This window comes from Urocitellus parryii, chromosome 7 (genome assembly GCF_045843805.1).
Source record: "Urocitellus parryii isolate mUroPar1 chromosome 7, mUroPar1.hap1, whole genome shotgun sequence".
In the NCBI taxonomy this organism is placed as follows: domain Eukaryota; kingdom Metazoa; phylum Chordata; class Mammalia; order Rodentia; family Sciuridae; genus Urocitellus; species Urocitellus parryii.
In genome coordinates this window covers 16,059,055-16,067,754 of record NC_135537.1, presented here as the reverse complement: position 1 = coordinate 16,067,754, position 8,700 = coordinate 16,059,055, and positions in this window count along the sequence as shown.

Genomic DNA, 8,700 nt, shown 5'->3' with positions numbered 1-8,700 from the left:
TTTTCTATTTTCTTTCTGTTATTTGTTTCTAGTTAGATTCCATTGTGATTAGAGAATGCACTCTGTATGATTTAAATTCTTTTACAAAAAAAAAAAAAAAAAGAGGAAGACTGCAAATTTTCTGATTGTGATTGATCTGCAGATAGTGAAACCTCAGATAAGGGAACTCTCCTGAAGGAGTTCCCACCATCATCTGCTTCTCTTATTAATCTGCTCTGCAACAAAGTGCTGCTGGTGAGAACAGAGCCCCAAGGCTGATACCAGGGTACAAATTCCAGGCTGTCCCATCCCAGCCGTGTGATCTTGGGCAAGTCCACTCACTTTCCTGAACCCTCACTTCTTCATCTGTGAACACAGGGTAAGTGTGGTGTCTCCTTACAGGGTTGAGTGCCCTTAAATGAGTTCAGATACACAGTAATTATAATGGTGGCTTTTGTATACTAAACGTTAGAATGTATTTATTCCAGCTATTATTACTGTCTTTCATTGCTGATCTGGACGATAAACACTGTCTGGCTTCTTAAAAGTAAAAAATGAGTATGAAGCCATAGGATAATTTCTATGCGTATAACTATTTTCACAGTTTTCAATAGATTTTGCCAGCATATATCCCAGAAAAAAAAAAAAACTAATCCTTGGCCCTATTTGCTAAAGCCTGATTAAATAAATTTGGAATCAACAATATTTTTAAGTAACTATAATATTCTTAGGTGTAAATTAAAAAACAATTGTTAATGGAACTAGTCTTCTGTGGACCCACACTGGTGTGTAATGAAAGTATCATGGGATCACAGGTCCAGGCACAGGCCCTACAGCCTGTTAGCCAAGGAACAGACTAAGATAATTTTCTTTTTTTTATTTTAATATTTAATTTTCTAAACTATTTTCAGGAAACCACCAAATGTATGCTAAATATGGCCAGCTGCTAGTTATGCAATAATAATGACTTCCGTTACTCATATTTTTATCCCCGGAGTCTCATTTTTTTTGAACCTGCCCACATCTATCATTAAGACTGATAGTCACTATTTTTAAGCCACATATACACACAATATTGCGCTATTAAATCATACACATTATAAGCATAAAAAAGAATAGAACTGTAAAAAGAATGATTGCAAATATTTGCGGAATATCTTAGTTTCCTATTATAGTTGTAACAAATTTCCACAAGTTTGGAAGCAGAAAACAACACAAATTTGTTCTCTATGGGTTCCGGAGGCCAAAAGCCTGAAATCAAGATGATTTTAGGGCAGTGCTCCTTCTGGGGGCTTCAGAGACTATTGATTTGCCTTTCCCAGCTTCTAGATGGGAAAAGAAGGTGGTGCCCTCCTAACTTCATTCCAACCTCTTGCTTCTGTGTTCATCTCTCCTACTATTTGATTTGATTCTCCTGCCTTCCTCCTGGAAGAACCCTGTGATTACACTGGGCACACCTGATAACCCAGGATCATCACTTCATACTTAATCACACCTGAAAAGTCCCTTTTTGCTATGTAAGGTAACATATTCACAGGTGATGGGAATTAGGAGCTGGACACCTTTGCACAACCGTTATTCATTCTTCCATGAGGTCTAATGGCCCTGAAGTCTCCTGGGTCGCCTGATCTTATTCTGAAGGTGACTGCTCGGACCCCTCTGAGGCCAAGCCCAGGGTGCTTCCCTAGAAAGTCCTCCTGCACAATCCAATTTCAGCCTAGCAAATCCTGACATGTAAGGGAAGATCAGTTTGTCCTTATTCCTTCTGAATCCACTCCTGGAATGCAAGTCTGTGTGTTCTGGGTTTCAGAGCACAAGGTGACTCATTCGGAATCTTGGAGGAGCAGAGTTGGGGGATCTGATGTTGTCACCTGTGATCAATATCTTCTATGGTCCTCTATCACCATCTGGACTAAGCCCAAAGCCTCCTGCAGTGCCCTGAAGCCTTCTGGGATCTGACCCATACCTGTAACTTCCTGAGCACCCACACACACAGTGGCATGTTGGGTGCTAGCCATGCCAAAGTTCACTTAGCTCTCCCATCACCTGTACCTTCTGCACACCATGCTTATTACACATGTGACATCCCCTCAGCCAAATGGCTATCTGGCAAGTGAATCTTGTCTACAAATTCCTCCTTTAAGGAATGCACCCTACCTCACTGACTTAGTGAAGCACCCCTCAGATATGGGTTCCCCTCCCTGCCTCCTTGATACCATCAACCATTGTGTAATTAGTCTAGTGAAGCCCAACTACATAATTCATGGGGCCAGTGCAAAATAAATGAGAGTCACTTGTTGAAAAATTGTGAAGACATCCAAGACAGCAATAGCAGATAGCTAAACCAAGAACAGGGCCCAGAGGCCACAAAGCCAACTATGATCTAATGTGTGTCAGGTAAGGAGACTGTGGACAGAAACTGCATCTAGGACCCATGTGTTCTCCAGGTCCCAACATAGGCACACAAAAATGACGGATGAGCAGATAGATGTCTGAATGAGCAAATGAGCGAAGTGGAAGACACTCTAAGGAAGATCCTGTGTAATTTTCATAAGGCTGCCACAACAACTTGCCACCAACTGAGTGACATAAAACAACAGAAATTTATTTTCTGACCATTCTGGAGGCTGGAAATCTAAAATCAAGCTCCCTCTGAAGGCTCTAGTGAGCACACCCTTCTTGCCTCTTCCAACTTCAGATTGCTCTGGCAATCCTTGGGTTCCTTGGTTTGTAGCTTCATCACGTCCACCTCTGACCATCCCATGGCCTTCTCCCTTCTGTGTGAATCTTTGTGTGTCCTCTTCTCTTCTTATAAGGCACCAGTCATCAGATTTGGTGCCCGCCCAATGCAGTATGACTTTCATCTTAACTAACTATACCTGCAAAGACCCTGTTTCCAAATAGGCCACCTTCTGAGATTCCAGGTGGACCTGCAGAGAGGGGGCACTATTCCATCCGCTGCACCTGCTTATAGGACTTTGCTTCAGAACATCTCAAGAGTATTTTTTCACTGATATATGAATTGTAACACCTTGTATGAATGGCAATGTAATTGCATTTGCCAAGGAAACCTCAAAGGATACATAACACCACACAAGTTAAAGAGGGCCATGTATAATAAATGAAGTATCACCTGGGGAACTGAAGATTGGGGATGTGGTCACATAACAAATATCAATTATGGTCCAAGCATCAGAGAAATTCGAACAGCAACAACAAAAAAGGGAAGATAAGGTAAGATCCAGGCAGTTACAATTTCTGACTGTTCTGTGTAAGTGACAGAGATCTGTTTGGTCAGAGCTTTGGGTGGTAGCGCCCAGCACCAATGGCTCCCTCTCCCAGGGACAGCTGGGAAAGTGTAGGTGGTTAGCAAGCCCTGGGAGCTCAATGATTTGCATAAACTGTTTATTAAGGATGAGGAACAGAGTACTGCTTTGCATATGGTAAGTAGTTGTGTGGGGGGGGGGACCCAGAAAGGGCCCTGGGGGTTTTAATTAAAATAATCTGCTTATATTTTTTGATTCTTTGCTGAATATTCATTGTTTCATTAGTTGTTTAAGTTATCACAGAAGCTTGGAGCAGTTAAGGTTTTGCTAGTACATTCCTCTGTAAAAAAGGAAGAGGGGAGTTTGGGTAGGATAATAAGGGGAATCAATTGAATACTTATTTGATAGTAAAACAAGGGGTCCCCTGGAATTTTGCCTGCCCTGCAGCTGCAGCACAAGTTGTCCTTTAACATAAGCAGCAAGATGGAAAGGCTTTGCCTTAGGACTTCTTAGTCACCAAATGAGTCAGCTGTTCTGTCCCAGGACAGCCTTCCACCTTTCCACCCCTTTTGCTGGTTTCCTCAGGCTACCTAAGAAAACAGCTCCATCAAAACACCTGGATGGTATTTTTCACAGTGGCGCACACCTGTAATCCAAGCTACTCTGGAGGCTGAGGCCAGAGGATTGCAAGTTTGAGGCTAGCCTGGGCAACTGAACATGACCACGTCTCCAATCTTCAGTTCCCCAGGTTATCCTTCATTTATTATTCACGGCTCTATAAAACTTGTACGGTTCTATTTAAAAATAAAAAGTGCTGGGGTGTAGCGCAGTGGTCGAGCACTTGCTTAGCCTGTGTGAGTCCACAGATTCCATCTCTAGCACTGCAAAACAAACAAGCAAACCCGGATGCTCCCCTCCAGATGCTGCCGCACACCCTCCCCCTACCACCATGCAACCTGTAGTGGATTTATCGAGGGGGACTTTCTGCTTGTCCCTTTCCCCCAAGACCCATCCCCTGAGGGGCCACAGAGTGGAGCCATTTTGCTGCCCCTGGGCTGCCTTGTGCATCTTATTATCTCTAATGCACTACTTCTGTCTGACCTCAACAGAATTGTTAGCAAGTGTTACAAGACCAATCTCTGTTGCTTTCATTTTGAGAGCTTCATTTCCTTCTAAGCACCCCCTCTCCCAGGCTGAGTCTCTCAATGGGCCATGCTATCCCAACATATACCAGTCAGCCAAGTGCAGTAAGAGATTTCTGCCCAGGGCTGAATCTAGGACATTGGGACACTAGCAGGAATAAACACCATTCATTTAATCTTTTATTAATCTTTTATTATTAATTTAATTCTTTCATTCGTGTCTTAGATGTGTTATTGCCTCTTGGTCATTGCCAAGGCAAGTGTATGTTTATCTAATGGACATGCGCACTCCTATCACTAGAAAAGTGTGTTCTCTCGCAGGACTTGGCCCACTGGTTTTCCCAAATTAATCTTCAGCAACTGACTGACATGGTCTGTGGGGAGCCACTCCGAATGACCAACGCCTTCCAGTCCTGAAGCAAGAGGCTCTGACCGATCACTACATTTCGTGGTGACTTGGGCTGGTGACTTGGGCATTGTCCCAGCTCAGGAAGTCACAAGGCCTGTCTTCAGATGTAGGTGTCACTCCTGGGATTGAATTACACCCACCTGTCCCTTGTAACCCTGCCCTTTCTGGCCCTTTTGGGAAGAACAAGGGTCCCCCCAATAAAAGCCCACTTCCAAACGTGCTGGCTCTCTCTCTCCAGCCCCTCATGTCTTTCTCTTGCTCTCCCATTTGGGGAGCCTGGGGCCGAGAGCAGAGAAGCCATCCTGAAGCTTGTTTTAAGGTAAAGTGTGTGTTTTATTTGGTGTCCCTGAAAATTTCACATGAGCGACCTTAAGTTCAGCTGCCCTGTGGGTTGGGGGCAGCAATGGTCTTTGCATTAGCCCATTTTTGTTACTACAATGAAATTCCTGAGTCGGACTAATTTTTTATAGAGAAAAACGTTTTTTATTAGCTCAGTGTCAGAGGCTGAAAGTCCAAATAACAAGGGGCTGTCTCCCCCTGGTGGGTGGGAATGATCCTATCATCAAGCCTAAATCAGGCTAGGGCCTTGTAATCCCTTCCAAGGGCAGGCCTTCAGTGGACTTTAGGACCTCCCACTGGGCCCCCACTCTCAAAGGTCTCTCTCCACACTGAGGACCAAGGCTCCCACACACAAAACTTTGAGAAACAAACCACACCTAAACCATAGCAGCCTTTCTCCAGAGTCAAGCCAGTCTAGTCACCGCCCCAAGAACACTAATCTCTGGGCTTTTTCCCTTAACAGTTAGGGATAGAATGCTCTTTTTTTTCTCTCTCTCTCTCTCTTTATCAAAATCTTACCTTTCTTCAAGCCCTTCAGTAGAACAAGATACATCCCAGGTTGCCTAAAATGTAGCTTACTGGGTCCTACCCTCAGGGCCCTGGATGCAGACTTGCTAAATCTTGGGGGATTCTAGTCTTCTCTTAAGCATGGTCTCCCACCCGCTGTGATTGTGAAGAGAAGGGGGAGGGGCCATGGCATCATGTTGAGAGGAACTGCTTTGTGATTGGAATTTAAAACATGGTTTGAAACCACAGACCCTCTAGACTAGAAAGAGTATTCAAAGCCATTAGGGTCTGCATTATTCATTTTCCTGTGAGGAAACTTGGGCTAGAGATACTAGTTCTACATTGCTAATTTACTGATGCAGAAATTGAGGCCCAGATAATTTAAGTGATGTGCCTGGGGTTACATGTTACCGACTGTCAGGGCTGGTACAGCTACAATCTGAGCTCTATCTTTCTCTGACACCAGAGTTGCCCTACATCCCACATGCTGGCCCCACAACCTCATCAACACCAGGCCACAGCCATATGAGGATCATCTAGGTTGCATTCACAACCACTTGTACAAGTTACTGAGTCTCTAGGCCTCAGTCTCATCATCAATAGACAAGGGCTGTCTGCAGCCCCTAAAACTCAACTTGTGACACGGGTCGTAGCTCAGTAGTAGATCACTTGCCTTGCATGCAATGAGGCCCTGGATTCGAACTCAGCACCACATAAAAATAAATAAAGATATTGTGTCTATCTACAACTAAAAAAATATTAAAAATAAAATTTTTATTTTATTTTATTATTATTATTATTTTTTTTTTTGCACAGCTGTCTTGCAGATTAAGGGAAATACTATGAAAAGTTTTCAAAGGACAGGGCCTAAGAAAAATACAATAAATGTCTGTGTGCTTTTGGCTATATTCTGGAGTATTCATTTATGTGGCTGTGTTTTTCCCAGGAATTCCTGTTCCTTTTGTCCCTGTTCACTCTCAGTCTGCTCACACTTTGTCACTGAGGAGCAACAGAGCAGAAGAAACCTTAAGTAGCCTGACCATCTTCCTGAACTTTTCCTCCAAAAGACTAATTCTCAAGGATCATGGAAGATCCCAGGTATAAACCAAAAGTCTTGACAAAAAGCCTTGGGACAAACTCAAGAAGGAAATCCTGCCCGGGATGGAGATTTGAAATTTGAGATTTGGAGGGGGGGGTGCGGATACGAGCAGAGAAAAACATCTCTGGGTCCCAAGTGAAAAGGGAAGCAGATACCGCATCCTCGCCCCTGGTTTGTCTGGGGAGATGGAAGCACAGGGAGAAACCCAAAAAGGTCTTTTGACCCAGTGTGGTGGGGCCCCGAGAGGCCTCCCAAAGCAGGAAATAGTAGTTGCAGCAGCCAGAACTCCGTCCCCCATGCTTTGGCATCATCACACTTGACAAAATCCCAGGGACCCGGAGGGTATTCAAAACCCGGATCCCAGAAAGGAGGTTAATTTTCTACCAGCTGTGAGAAAGGGAAGCTTGAGGTCAGAAATTAAATTGAATTACAGAAAATAAAGCAGCCACTGCTCATTTCACGCCCAGTGAATAAGTGTTCAAGGACACTTACAGCCAAGAGGAGTGAACTCCACCGTGGGCTGTACCCCACTGTACCTGAACACGTTCTGGCAGGGACCCCTGAGCTGACAGAAAGATTAGCCTAAGCTCAGATGCTCTCCCCACACAGATGCCCAGACAGCCAGCAGATGCAGGTTCTGTAGGGCCTAGAACTTAAAAATTATACAGCCCTGTTTAAAAAAAATATATAAAATTAAGAATAAAAGAGCATGTTTGGCCGGGCATGGTGGCACACACCTGTAATCCCAGAGGCTCGGGAGGCTGAGGCAGGAGGATCTTGAGTTTAAAGTCTGCCTCAGCAACTCAGTGAGATCCTGTCTCCAAATAAAATACAAGAAAGGGCTGGGGATGTGGTTCAGTGGTTAAGCACCCCTGGGTTCAATCCTCAGTACAAACCCAAAAAGGGCATGTTCATTTAAGAATAAGAAATTCTACCATAAGCTAATGTTGAAAGACTGACAAATATCACAAACATTATGAAATTCAGAAAAACAGCAACATTGTCATCATCTATTGAATATCAACATCATATTTTCCCCATTTTTAGCTGCTTAGTCATTGAACCCTTCTACATATGACAATAATTCTGCATTATCATTTTCTTAATTTTTTAAAAAGCATATTTTCTTTTCTTTTTTAAAATATATTTTTAGTTGTAGTTGGACACAATATCTTTATTTATTTTTATGCGGTATTGAGGATCGAACCCAGTGCCTCACACTTGTGAGGCCGGAACTCTATTAATGAGCTACAGCCCCAGCCCTGCATTTTCATTTTCTATGAAGATAAGAGAAATATGATTCAGTCCTTCCTCTAACATGTTTGGTTGGAATTTGTTTTTTATTATCAATGATTGGAATGCAAAACACATAGTTTCACTATACACATAATACTTGTTCTTTTTAATGTTTCCTCTGGTTTGTGACCTATAAACACAAGAATTCTGGTAAATTCAGTTTTATGCTTTCTATCCACATGTTTTATTTTTTTTTTTAAGAGAGAGAGAGAGAGAGAATTTTTTAATATTTATTTTTTTAGTTTTCGGCGGACACATCTTTTGTTTTTTTTGTATGTGGTACTAAGGATCGAACCTGGGCTGCACGCATGCCAGGCGAGCACACTACCGCTTGAGCCACATCCCCAGCCCAATCCACATGTTTAATAAGGTGTTAAGTTCTATGGCATACTATGAGCTTTTCATTTACAATGACTAATCCAATTAAAATTAGTTTTTAACTTTTCATCTTTTGGACATTAAAGTAAGAGAAAATATCAAATTACTGTTCTCCCTTGATTTAATGTGGCAGATCCTTTTTACATATTTTTGTGGGAATAACATGTTCTGTCCCTGTTCTATTTAATTTTCTGGCCTGAGTTGAATTAATGTAATTGGCCCAGATAAATTTAATGCTGGATTTTTTTTCTTTTCTTATCTTGGTTTACACAAAATATATATAAT